The sequence below is a fragment of the Protopterus annectens genome, chromosome 17.part0, assembly GCF_019279795.1.
Source record: "Protopterus annectens isolate FY-2018-M chromosome 17.part0, PAN1.0, whole genome shotgun sequence".
Lineage (NCBI taxonomy): Eukaryota > Metazoa > Chordata > Ceratodontiformes > Protopteridae > Protopterus > Protopterus annectens.
Window position 1 is genome coordinate 365830684 of NC_056751.1, and position 14705 is coordinate 365845388.

Genomic DNA, 14705 nt, shown 5'->3' on the forward strand with positions numbered 1-14705 from the left:
TTTAGAAAGCTCTTATAGCTTTTGGTGTGCGTTTACCTACTTATATCCCTTCCCATTAGTGTGTGTTAAAAATTTCTAGTTGGTCTCTTGGTTTGGCCTAGTTTAAAATCTTCTCTTTATATATATGTGTGTTTTATTCAGTGACCTTTTTTCACAAGTATTTTTAGATATTCGTAGTTATTGCTATGTGTCTTTAGCCTTAGAATTTTTTAGATAAGGCTTAGTAGTTTGATTACTCTTGAAGCTTGTTATAGAATAGATAAGGCTTGTTGTGTCTCTTAGCAGCTATCTTCTTTATTGCATAGTCTGCTGTGAACTTCTTGCGTGCTTTAGACAGACTTTTTCTGTCAGTTTGTATTTGTATTCGTGTACTCTTGTGTGTGTGTGACTTAGCCTGCTTTTGAAGGCTTGTGTGAAAAATTACTGTTCAGCTTTTTCTGTGGTGACAGTAATTTTTCTTGGATTATTATGGCTGACCAAGACAAACATCCAAAGCCTGGTTTTAAGAAGTGCTCCAAGTGTGGCCAAAAGATGTCTGTTACAGACAGCCACGTAAATTGCGTATACTGTCTAGGAGCCCTGCATTTGCAGGATAGCTGTGCTATTTGCCTTTCTTTTTCCTCAAGGGTCTTGCAGGAAAGGAAACATAAACTGATTGACAGAGGGTTGTTGAAACAGTCATTTCAAAAAGCTTTGAGCGACCATGATGGATCCAGCAAGTCTTAAAAGACTTCTAAGACTTCGGACTAAAAAAAAAAAATCTAAGAAATCTTTGACTTCTGCTCGACTGCCATCGGAACAGACCGTCTTTACTTTTCGGAGCCATCCTCAATCTTGGAGCCGGTGTCCGAAGTTCCTAAGTGTCTGTTACTGCAGTCGGTACCACCTTTGGTGCACTCTTCTCGATCCGCTATCAGCCTTTCAGATCTGGATTTGGATCATGTGGTGCAGAAGCTGTTATTGGCACCGGTCTTGGCAAAAATTTTATCAGCTTCGACCCAGTTGGCTTGGGAGCCGAAGACCGTTAAACCAGCCCAATCTATTCCTCCTCCGAGCCATGCTGGTCCTTAGGAGCCAGAGGAGTCAGACCTCTTGATAGTGGAACCCTCGGAGCCGACACCTGCTCCAGCGTCTTTGGCTCCGCTCACGCTTATGTCCTCGGTGCCAATCGAGAACTCTAGGAGCCGACACTCTCTGTTCGGGTCCGGGGAGGATAGTCGGACCGACTTGTCTGTTCCAACTCTGCCTGTCTGGCTTTGGCTCTGATGAGCTTGCCTCCTACCTTTGGTTTGGTGCCCATTGTGCCGGGGGTATTGACGGTGTCTTCAGATGCATCGGTTCCCTCGCAATGGAGCAGAGGTGCTTTCGATGCCATGAGGAGAGTCACGTCTCCTAAGACATCCTCGATCGCAGTTCTGGCTTCTTCCTCCCCGAAAGCGCCTGCGTCTGCTGCATCACACATTCTGACCAAGCGTAGAGACCCGGAGCCTCAGGAAGCCCTATTGGGCAGCCCTTGCTCTTCAGAGACCTCATCAGAAGCTCCTGCTGATGAGGTTCCCAGGAAGAGGTTGTTTAAGAGGAAACATTTTGACTCCCCTCAGGAGTCTCTAACATCGGATACTGACTTAGATGAGTCAGAAGGGTCCCCACAGTCCCCCCTCTGAGGATATCTTATTTTCTGAGATACTTGAAATCCTTAGGCAGAAAGGTGACTGATAGTCCAAAAGCCCTACTGAGGATGTCAGTTCTCCTGAAGGCTTTCTGGTCTCAGCCCTCCACCTCTTGGGTGTCTCCGCCCTTCGATGAGCTGATGATTTCTGCCCCCTTGACAAGTCATTTTTAACAAAAGGTGTTCCTGGTGGTGGTGGCACCCACCAAAAGGGAAATGTCCAAGTCTTCCTCGTGTATCCATCCTCTCAACGAAGACTCCAGGATCTTCGATAGGTACGGGAAGCGCATGTTTAGTTCAGTGACCTTTACTCATAATTCGCTCAACTATTTAACCCATTTTACCAGGTTACAGAGAGAGCATCTTAAGGAGCTAGAAGATGTTCTTCGTGTTTCACTGTTGCAGTCATCACATTTAGGTAATCTGCTGGCAGGTTGCCCTCAGTCGGCCTGAATTCCAAAGTCTTGGGTCCTGTGTCGGTTGCTGTCTCCTCTTCCATGATGTCAGGTCGTCAGGGGTATAAAATAAGCAGCCGATGCCATTTTCTTTAGTCTTTCTTGCCGTGCGGTGCACGAAGCAGAAGTATTTTGCAAGTGCCAGTCGGCCGACTCCTGAAATGTTTGAGTTTCAGAACTGAAGTCTTCACTAAAGCTAAGTACCCCGTTGGGGAAACTTTTTTCTTGCTCCATACCGATGTCAGAAAAAGTTAATTGTATTACTTGTGGGAAACAAATACCTCATAAGGATTTCCATTTATACTGTATTCCTTGCCTAGGCCCTGATCACAACGTGCCTGGCTGTCTGTTTTGTGCTAGATTTAACCAACGCACTATTAAGTGTCGGTATATTTTTGCCTCAAAATATTTTAGAAACAGATTTCACTACCCAGAAATGTCGTTGGGTAGCAATCCGAATGCCGGAGTACACAAAAAACGCAAAGAAAAGGACAGAGAGAGACAGTCGAGGTCCAAAACTGATGAAGCTTCTCCTAAGCCAATCGCCGGCTCGCCGGTACTCGGGCGCTTTTGCAGCCCCTGATACCTGCTACTTTCGAGTCGCAGGCCCCTACCGAGACCCATGTCTCAAAGTATTGGACCCACGGATGGATCTCCCTCTGATGGGTCCAGAGCCGCTGAGCAGGCACCGGCTTCTGAGGGTGTATTCAGGCCTCAACATTTTTATATCAAACCGACGACAACTGCAAAACCAAAGACAAAAGCAACTTCTAAAGCTAAAAAACTGACGCATGAGCCACGTGCACAGGCCACTATGCCTAAAAAACAGATGATCAAAATGGCTGAAGACCTTATTACCTTGATCAGGAGTTCCCAACTCCCTCCTAAGAGGCCTAGGCAAGACATTGATTATGAATCTTCAGATCCGGTTTCTATTTCTTCTGATTCCTCCTGATCAGGAATTTATCTATACCTCCCTATGAGGATTCTGATGCAGAGGAGTCTATCCCATCTGCATCACCTCCTGAGGATTATTCATTTGTAGAAACCTTGCATACTTTGAGGGAGCATTTTCACTGGGAGAGTCAAGATTTCTCAGAATCAAAAAAGAGGCTCGGGGATTTCCTCCTTCTCCCTCAGCACAGGCCTTTAGCCATACCCCCTGTTTTAGACATTGTGGATGATGTGTTTTCGGAGTCGAGCCTGACCCCTGACTCAACTCTGGCTTCCAGCAAGCCTGACAGATATTACAGGGTCCCTGACTCTCATAAATTTTTATTTAGAAACCCTGCTGCTGATCCTGAAACTATTTCATAGGGTTCAAAGGGAGTTAAGGCCTCAACAGCAAAAAATCCTACCCCCTCTGACAGAGATTCAAGGGCACTGGACAGCTGGGGGGAAAAAGGTTTATACATCTGCAACCTTAGCAATCAGGGCCTTAAACTGCCAGTTTCATATGCTCAAGTATCAACAACATGTTATGGGATTGCTGAAACAGAAAATGATTATTTCTGAATGTGCAAAAAATAAAGAATTGCAGGAATTACTGCATGCAGCTGAACAAGTTGGAAAGCATACTTTGCAATGTAGTTTTGATTCCTTAGAGGCCTCCTGCAGGGCCGCAGTTACTGGATCTGTGGTTAGGAGGCACGCCTGGCTAAAAGAGCAAAATTTGCCTGATCATGTTAAAGCTAAATTACTGGATGCACCTTTACAGCATGATACTCTGTTTGGTATTAAGGCAGAAGAGGTTTTAAAGAAAATGGAAGACAAAGCAAAGTATACGCAAACTGTTAAAGACTTCTTACAAGTGCAGCCACCAAGATTCAGTAGACACTGGCCTACAAAAAATTGGTCCTTTCCTGTGTCAGACGGAGCTCAAAGGGGCAAATCCAGACGCCCTAAGGGTTCCAGATACCAGGCACAAGATGCTTACAGGTCAAAGCAATGGGGTGCTTCTACCTCCAAATCTGGAGGCGATAAAGTGCAACCCTACAGAAAACAGTCCCAGTAACTTCCCTATGCTCCAGACCAGAAGTGTATCCCTCACTGGTAAGATCAGACCATAAACTAATCTCACTGGATATTCACATCCCGACCCCACCCCCTGCCCAGAAAACCACAGTGAAAAACTTCTCTAAAGCAAATTTCACACTACTCAAAACTGAGGCGAAATCCTTCAAAGCCCCCGGGCCTGTGGAAAATACGGCCCAGACCGCAGAATCCTTTATAAACGCATTCTATGAACACCTTCAGGAATGCATGGATCATGCAGTCCCAAATAAAACCAAGACCCAATCCTCCAAAGGCAGACGTCCTGTCTGGTGGACCCCAGCCATAAACAAACTATACAATAGAAGGAGGAAGCTACTACATGATAGAGCAAAATCCCAAAAAGGGAAGGCATCTCTGATCAGTATTAGCAAACTACGGGCACTCATAAAATCGTCTAAGGCCAGCTTCGAGAGAAAAATTGCACAGGACACTAAGCATAATCACAAGGCTTTCTTTAGTTATGTTAGGAACCTGGGTGGGAATGCCCAGATATGCTCAGAATTAGTCCAAAATGACAAAAAATACACCGAGCCCACAGACATTGCCAACATCCTAGCTGACAGGTTCAGTGCAAACTTCTCCCCCCCCCCCCCCCACCAAAAGGGCAAATATCTGTCCCAACAGAGTGCTGGCCCCCTGACATCTCAGATGCTCAGGTAAGAGCCACCCTTTCCAAAGCAAAAAACACAGCATCAATGGGACCAGATGGTGTCCCAGGCTGCGTCCTACATGGACTCCAAGAAGAGCTAAACCAAAACATAAAACTACTGTTCAATCTTAGCCTTACTACAGGATATGTACCCAAAGAGTGGCGTACAGCAACAGTGGTCCCTCTCCACAAAGGTGGTGCCTCAACGGATCCTGGAAATTATCGCCCCATAAGCCTGACTAGCTTGGTCTGCAAAGCTATGGAAAGGATCATCATGGACCTCATAAATAAAGATATTGGGGACCTACAGACACTGGATCCTACCCAGTTTGGCTTTGTTAAGGGCAGATCCTGCCTCTTAAACCTGGTCTATTTCTTTGAAACAGTCACCAAGGCCATTGACGAGGGGAAGGTGGTCCACACAGCCTACCTGGACCTCGCAAAAGCCTTCAATACAATACCCCACTCTGGCATTATAGATAAGCTCACCAGCTTAAATATAAACCCCTATGTCACTAGATGGGTTGCAAACTGGCTCAAGGACAGAACCCACATGGTTAGAATTGCTGGAGCCATGTCAGACTCCAAACCAGTTACAAGTGGCGTTCCCACAAGGCTCATAGTCCTGGGACCTCTCTTGTTCGGTATATATTTCTCGGCGGTACAGGCCAACATGGAAGGACTGTGGCTGACCAAGTTCGCAGATGACTGCAAACTGGGCGCCATAATCAACTCTCCACCCGACACAAGCATCTTCCAAAAGGGCCTCATAGAAGCCGACACAAGCATCTTCCAAAAGGGCCTCATAGAAACAGACAACTGGTGCCAGAGCTATGGCCTCAAGCTAAATGCCAAAAAGTGTATAGTCATCCCCTTTGGCAAAAACAAAGTGCCCACAAATTACCACATAGGTGGTAATCCATTAAGTACAGAAGAAGTCATTAGGGACCCAAGTTGATAGCAATCTCTCATTTGACAACCACGTGGCCAAAGTGGTTAGAAAAACATTTTATATAGCCACCTAATCATGAAGGGATTCACATCTAGATCAGGGGAGGTCATCGTGCCTCTTTACTCATCCCTCATCAGGCCTATAATTGAGTACAATTCCCCTTTTGAGATGTACCTTACCAGACACCTGCAGCAACTGGAAAGACCCCAAATGTACCTCACCAAGAGGATCAAAGGGCTCAAACAGATGCCATATGCTGCCCGGTTAAAGAAACTCCAGCTCTACTCAGTGGCTTACCGCCTGCTCAGAGGCGATCTGTGCCTGACGTATAAAGCCATGTCCAACCCGGAATTAATGGACATGCTGCACCTCAGAAAATCCAAATTCCATCGAGCTACGCGCTCGAGAGACTTGAACCTCAGCACTGAAATAAATAGGACATGCTGGAGGGACAGATTCATAACCCAGAGGCTCCCTTCACGCTGGAATAAAATCCCAGTCCAGGTTAGGCAGAGTCCCACATTGACTCTCTTCAAGAGGAATCTTGATGAGTGGATGGGAGATCGTAGGTTTACCCCGACTATCACTTCTGTGTCACTGTTAGACAGAGGCATAGTATACTAACCTCAAAAAAAGGCATAGCAAAATTAATTTAAAATGGGTGGCGAAAGCCAAACACACTCTGGCTAGGCTTATAAATGCCCTAGGGCAGATATCCTAGTATGAACCTATGAACCTCTGTCTTTACCAAGCACTTACCTTTTGGCAGCACCCTTAGGGGGAAAATTAGCCCTTTTTCTCAAAATTGGCAGTTAATAACCCAGGACAAGTGGGTGCTAAACATAGTATCACAGGGATACAGATTCCATTTCCACACTCTGCCAATGGCAAACAGTTGACCGGATCTGCCAAACAATCAATGGGCAGAGACACAGAAACAGTTTACGTCCTTCATGGATATGGGGGCCTTTCAGCCAGTACCAGAACAGGAAAAAGGGCAAGGTTTTTACTCAAGACTGTTTCTGGTACCCAGAAAGGACAAGGCCTGGCGGCCAATACTGGATTTATCAATTTTTAACACATACCTGGACATTCCAAAATTCAAAATGCTGACTTTGCATCAGCTTCTGCCCATGCTGGGCAAGAATGCTTGGCTGGTGACATTAGACCTAAAAGAGGCATACCTGCATGTCCCAATAAGGGAATCGTGCAGAAGATACCTCTGTTTCAAGGCTGGCTTAAGGCATTACCAATTCTCTGCACTGCCCTTTGGCTTATCTACTGCACCCAGGGTCTTTACAAAGTGCCTGGCACCCGTAATTGCTTTTTGCAGACAAAGAAGTATACAAATATATCCTTACTTGGACGACTACCTCATTCAAGCAGAGAAGAAGGACATTCTTCTTCAACACCTGGCGTTTGTGAAAAGGCTTCTAACATGTCTAGGGTACACAGTAAACGAAAAGAAATCACAACTGGTACCCTCTCAAAAGATAACATTCCTGGGTACAAGCTTGAATACAACTGCCCAGATGGCTTACCTCAAGCTAGACAAAGGCAACTGACTACTTACTTCAAACTGATGGCAACAAAAACCCTGTTATCTGCAAGACAAACTCTGCAGGCTTTGGGCTTCATGGCATCTTGCATCCTACTGATTCCATATGCAAGACTGCATATGAGGAAACTTCAATGGTACCTAAAAAGTTTATGGAGTCAACACTGTCACAGTCTGGAAACAATGATTCCTCTCATTCCCTGACTACAACAGGAGTTTCTATGGTGGGCAAAGGCATGTCACCAAAACATGGGACAGACCTTCACTCTACCCCCGCCAGCCAAACCTTAACAGATTTATCAGATTATACATGGGGGGCCCACTTGGTGGGAAGATGCATTCAGGGCATATGGACCCCAAAACATTCATCTGCATATCAACCAAAAAGAGGTGCTAGCTGTTCAAAATGCCCTGCAAGCCTTCAAGGACTTGTTTCATCCAGGACAACTGCTGATAAAGACGGACAACACCACGGTTATGTGGTATATAAACAAGCAGGGGGGCACGCACTCATACCTCCTTTGCAGATTAGCCATGGCACTGTGGGACATAGCTTTGACTTACCAAATACATCTTCAAACTCAATTCCTGCCAGGAAAACAAAATACTCTGGCAGACGATTTAAGCAGAAACCTTATGGACCCTCATGAGTGGAAACTAGATCCACAAGTCTTCAGCATGATAACAAATAAATGGGGGAGCCCGGACATAGATCTATTTGCCTCCCCTCAAAATTATAAATTGAAAAGATTCTGCATCACAGACAAGCATGGAAAGTGGACGCCCTGTCCTTCAGCTGGACAAACCTGTCAGTTTACACCTTTCCTCCTCTGCCTCTTCTTCCCAGGGTCCTACTAGAAGTCAGACAAGAGAAACCAAAGATGATACTTATTGCGCCAGACTGGCCCCGCCAGTACTGGTACCCAATCCTAAGGAACTTGTCTCAATGCCCAGCTTGGACCTTACCTCAAAGATCTCAACTACTGTCCCAGCAAAACAATCAGATCCTGCACAATCAACTTCAAACACTGAACTTGGCAGCATGGCTGATCATGTAGTTATGCAAACAACACCTCTCAGTAAAGCTGTGATGGATGTCATTTTGGAATCTTAAGCTGATAAATGGAAGAGATTATGTGCTTGGAATCGAGCACAAGGAACTGATACAGCAGAGCCACATATTCCTCAGATATTACAATACTTGACTGGAATGCTTGACAAAGGCCAATCTTTCCTCATCAGTTAAAATCCATGCCTCTGCCATTTTGGCTCATTACAATACAGAGCCACCAATCTTTTCTCATCCTTTACTAAAGCAGTATCTTAGAGGAGCCAAAAATGTAAGGCCTCCCAGAAGATCACCAATACATGCATGGGACCTTAATTATGTGTTAGAAAAGCTCACCCTGCCTCCATTTGAACCAGCTGCTGCTGCGGATATAAAGTTCTTATCATGGAAAACAGCTCTGCTCCTAGCAATAACTTCAGCAAGAAGAGTCTCAGAGCTACAGGCCCTCATGGCTGTGGAGCCTTTTATCATATTTTACCCAGACAGGGTGTCAATGAGGACCAATCCTTCATTTATGCCTAAGGTGGTTTCCAGTGTGGCTCTTAACCAAACAATTCATCTGCCAGCCTTTTATCCAAATCCGCAGAACAAAGGGAAGAGAATTCTGCATTCCTTGGATGTACACAGACAGCTAAGATTCTACTTGAGCAGGAGTAAAGCTCTAAGAAAAACTGAGCAGTTACTAGTGATATATGCTGCAGGATCAGAGGGAAAGGCTGTTTCAAAGTGGATAAGCCACTGCATTCGTTTCTGCTACTTGCACCATGGCAAACCTGTGCCCAAGGGCATTAGGTTCATTCCACCAGAGCTGCAGCTACATCAGCAGCCTTTCTCAGAGGAATACCAACCACAGACATTCAAGAGGCTGCTACTTGGAGTTCTGTTCACACCTTTACAAAGCATTATCATTTGCTTCTCTACTCTAAGTCCAGGGCAGGCTTTGCCACTGCAGTTCTGCAGGGCCTTATAGCCACATCTGATGCTGTTTAGCTCCAGACTCCCATCCATAGCTTTGGGATTCTACCCAAATGTGATGACTGCAACAGTGAAACACTAAGAACATAGTACAGTTGTGTACACTTACCATAAATGTAGATGTTCGAGTGTATTCACTGTTGCAGTTCAGGTTACCCGCCCGCCATCCCCCATTTCATTCTGGAGTTTATCTTTCTTTCTCTATCTTCTACAACCTATGTGGTGTATTTGCTTGTAGGTGAAGGTAACGTTTGTATTGCTGCATGTATATATAGCGTATATAACATTGTGGGGGGGGGGGACCTGACATCTGAGGCAAGAAAAACTAAAGAAAATGACGGCTGCTTGTTTTATACCCCTGACAACCTGACGTCATGGAAGAGGAGACAGCAACCGACACAGGACCCAAGACTTTGGAATTCAGGCCGACTGAGTGCAGCCTGCCAGCAGATTACCCAAATGTGATGACTGCAACAATGAATACACTCTAACATCTACATTTATGGTAAGTGTACACAACTGTACTACACTCTTCGGTTCACTAGTTGCAGGAGCTTCTGACAAAGTTGCCGCCCATCTTGCTACCCTCAGTTCTATAGTAAACTCATCCATGCGCCTCATCTCATATGCAGCCATTGGAAAGAGTAGGGCAGCGGGTACAGGAGTTGCTCTTAGGAAACACTCCTGGATCACTTGTGTTCCTTCGTGGAGCCCTTCAAGTCTTTCTTCGTGAATACCCCCTTTGATGGCTCTTCCCTTTTCGGGCCTAAAATGAAGGAAACCTTAACCAGGTGTGAACAGGACGGAAAGACACTGCCATCGGGGTCCGTTTTTCCGACCCTACCCCAAGGGTCAAAGGGAGGAAAAATGTGGTTCCGAAAAGCCCAAGGAGCCTTTCAGGACACACATGGTAACCCCCCCCCCCCCGGCAGAGGAGGGGGCAATAATGGAAACCGCCAGCCTCGCGGCAGAGTGGGGGTCCGCAGCACCAGGGCGAGAGAGAACACTTTTCTGGGAAGCCCTACCAGCACTCCTGAATGGAGGCCCGACTGTCCTACTCCGTAGGCAATTGAGGGTCGCTTATCTTTGTATCCAGACGCCTGTTTCCAAATAACAGCTGACAGCTGGGTACAAAGTATCATTTCCAGAGTATACTTCATCCAATTCGCCACACCCCCTCCACCCATAAGAGAAATCCCAGACATTCCACCCAGTTACAGGGAACAAGCAACAATAGAGGTCCAAACGTTGCTTATAAAAAGAGTCATCCAACCAGTCCCAGCAGACCAGACAGGATCCAGAACTAAATCAAGATTCTTTTTGGTTCCAAAAAAGACGGGGGACTTGGAGACCCATATTGGACCTCAGCAGACTGAATACACATGTAAAGAAAGAGAAGTTTCGGATGGTAACGCTTCAGTCTATACTTCCCTTCTTAGGAAAAGACAATTGGATGTGCTTGATAGATCTCAAGGATATACGTGCTACCACATAAAAATGGCCAGGTCATCCAGAGATCATTTGCGCTTCTGGCTGGGGGCCAATCATTACCAGTTTCGAACCCTGCCCTTTCGTCTCACTACAGCCCCGAGTGTGTTCACCAAATGCATGGCAGTGGTCATGGCTCACCTGAGGCATTTAGGATTCCAGGTGTTTCTGTACCTAGACGATTGGCTCCTTACTGCCACCACCAGGCATCATATCATTCAGGCCAGGGAGTCCACTCTTGTCACTCTGCAATCAACTGGGCATTACAATCAACTCAGAAAAATCTGCCTTGTCGCCATTGCAGCATATCGGTTTTATCGGGGCAGAGTTGGACACTACCACCACCACCACACTAAGGCTTCCAATGGTAAGAGTCTTTCTTCGTCAGCATGTCAGCGTTCTGATATCAAAAGACAGAGCACCAACATTAGAAGTTCTGAAATTGTTAGGCATGATGGCAGCAGCAATTTTAGCCATTCCAGTAGCTCGTATACACATGCAGATACTACAATGTCTGTTGTTCACTCAATGGTCTTACCAAGAGCCTCCCATGTCTCGCATAATGATCACAAATTCCTGCAAAAAGGATCTTCAGTGGTGGTTGCCTCACTTCATCTCACGATAGACCCCCCCCTCCAGCGGCCACAGTGACCACGGCCGCTTCCCTGATGTGGGGGGGGGCATTTTCAGTAGAAAGACAGCCCAAGGCACATGGACCGATCAAGAGGCACATCTGCATATCAATGTTCTGGAGATGAGAGCAGTACATTTGGTGTTGCAGTACTTTTAGGACTCTCTTCCTCTGGGTATGATTGCAATTCAGACGGACAACATGTCAGTTGCCTGGTATTTGAACAAACAAGGAGGAACCAGGTCTTACCCCCTTTGCCGAGCGGCTCTGAGTATGACAGTGGGCTGTTTCCACCCAGCACTTTCTGTTGGCAATGCACATCCCGGGGAAATCCAACGTGATAGCAGACAAGCTGAGAAGGGCAATCTTGTTGCCCCATGAGTGGTCCCTCAAGAAAGAGATAGTAGCTAGGATTTTCCGCAGGTGGGGCCTGCCTTGCTGCGACCTTTCCACTAGTCGCATGAACACGAAATGCAGAAGCTGCTTTGCTCTGATTCCCCCTCCGGGAGAAGCCCAAAGGGATGCACTCGTACACGATTGTACTCAGGGTCTCCTCTATGCATTTCCATCGATCCGTTGATATCTAAGGTTCTACAGAAGGCAAAAACCTTGGGAAGGACCATCATTCTAATAGCCCCTCATTGGCCTAGTCAGATTTGGTTTCCCTTCCTTCGACTTCATCTTTTGGAGGACCCTTGGATTCTGGACCCAGTTCCAGACCTTCTGATGCACCCGTCGGGAGAACGTCATCCATCTCTGCAGTCAATGAAGCTGACAGCTTGGCTGCTCCAATTCCCATCATAGCCAGGTTCCATAACCTTTCCAATGAGACGAAGCAAATTCCCTTATCCTGTCATAAATCTTCTATGAGGAAGATTGATCTTGGCATATGGAAGAAATTTTCTGTATGGGCTGCTAAAAACAGTATTGATCCTTACTAAGCCCCTATGGCCTCCATTTTAGAGTCCTTGACTATGATACTCAACAAAGGAGCTCCAGCAGCAACAATTCAGGTTCAACTGGCTGCTCTTTCTAATCTTCATCTTGGATTCGAAAGATTGAATATTATGTCACACAAGTTATCCAAAGGCTTTCTCAAAGGGACCTTTCATATTAGACCACCTGTGAAATCTCCCTATTCACCATGGAATCATGAACCAGCTTCCTCATGTGACCTCAAATTTTTGTCATGGAAAACTTATCTTTTTAGTAGCTATTACTTCTGCCCACAGTGTCAGAGCTTCAGGTTTTATCCATCACGCCTCCTTATTTGATATTCCATGTTGACAGAGTCTCACTTAGAACAAAGCCCTCATTCTTGCCCAAAGTTTGCACTGAAACCAATCTCAACCAAATTATTGATTTGCCAGTCTTCTTTCCCAACCATTCGAACAATTTAGAGTACATGCTGCACAAACTTGATGTTGACAGACAGCTCAGACTTTATTTGGATAGAACAAAAGATTTCAGGGAATCAGACAAAGCTGTTTGTTTCGTTTTCAGACTCCAGGAAAGGCACACCAGTGGCTAAAACAACTCTTTCTAAATGGTTATCTGATTGTATTATGTATTACTTTTGCTTATTCAGCTGCTAACATGCCTTAACAGCATAAAATTAAGGCTCACTCAACCTGAGCTGTTTCTACATCCTCTTCCTTTTCTGCCAGACTTTCTATTGACAACATTTGCGCAGCAGCCACTTGGTCAAAATCTCATACCTTTATCGCTCATTACAAAGTTGACAAGGCCTCCAAGGATAGGGCCTCTTTTGGATCCATGGTCCTGAGAAATATACTCCCGTGAGCCACCCGAGGTTGATGGTGCTTGGAACACTACCCATCAGTAAAGAATGAACGGTGAAATTGAACAACTTCACATAAAGAAGTTATGTACTTACCATAACGTTCCATGTGAGTTGTTCATCTCGCATTCATTCTTACGTCCCTCCCTCCTACCCCCTCCTGGGCTGTTAGATGACCGAGATGCTGGACCCATCCTGGTTGCTCAATCCCTTCTATACCTTTCTTTTGGGAGTGAAAGAATGACATATGGTATTATATGCAGCAAACAAGATCTGAGGTAATTCCAGGTGCATCATGGGATAGGGACTTGGCCTTGAGCTATTTGAAGACTTCGAGCTTTGCAGTTGGCCGTATCGGAGCCGAGGGATCAGCTCCTAACCCATCAGTAAATAATGAAGGCGAGATGAACAACTCACATGGAACGTTATAGTAAGTACATCATTTCTTTTTTACTTTTTAGGGCTAATAAATTGTTTGTGTTTTTTTACTGTTTTGTGTGAAAAAAGTGACTTAAATTTTTTCTAGCTTTTGTCGTTTATCCTCCCTGGGAAAGAGGCACCATTTTCTGCTTGACCATGGAACAATCTGTCTGTCCCAAGATCTCTTCTTCCAGCCATAAAAAGAAAAGTTAAGCAAGCAGTCTTTGCCTACACAGCAGGCTAGCAGTTTGCCTCAGTTGCAGATGGGTGACTGCTGTGGACCATTTGTACTTCAGACTACTGTGGACCATTTGTACTTCAGACCACTCATCTTTTACTCCATATCCTTCTGGTGTAGCACCTAGAGACACTGTGAAGTGGGGGCTAGCCATGTCCTCTAGCTGTTGGATTCCCTTCAGCGGGCCAGGGAGAGGGAACAGGGAAGACTAGTTTGGTCAGAATGTTGTGCCAGTCCTTGGGGAAGCTGCCGCTGTTGTCATTAATAACTTTGTTGACTCCATTTTTCCTTTCACAAAGAAACAAAACTAAACATGAATCTACTACTCAGATTTCAAGCAGCTTACTGGGTCTGGCTCATGATTTAATTCAGGTTATTGATCCTTCTTATAAAGTAATTTCTTTTAAAAGGATACCTCTTTTCCTGAAGAAATTCAAGATTCTGAATCTTGGCAGGGAAAGGAAGGGACAGATACAGGGCTTTCTTCTCAGTTTTCGGATTCACACTTGGAAGAGATCTCCAGTTTCTGTTTCTCCCTGTGGGTGGTTCTCTTTCAGTGTTTTCATTGAGAACACCATGAGGTTTCTCAGTTCCTCAGAAAATACCATGAGCTCTGATAGAAGGAATTTCCAGAACCTTCACCCATTCCTCTAGTTCATTCAACTTTGGAGGATGTGTGAGTCAATGTTTGCAATTTTCCTGATAGCCTGCTGCCCCTAAAAAGGCAGATAGAATGTTTGAAGTT

At 45.4% G+C, this 14705-nt stretch overlaps 1 protein-coding gene across 4 annotated transcripts in view; it reads left to right on the top strand.

The window, feature by feature from the left end:
* The window catches only part of PHRF1 (PHD and ring finger domains 1), a 1670136-nt gene that overhangs the window by 1227043 nt on the left and 428388 nt on the right, over positions 1-14705 (top strand). The gene's annotated exons all lie outside the window — the stretch shown is intronic.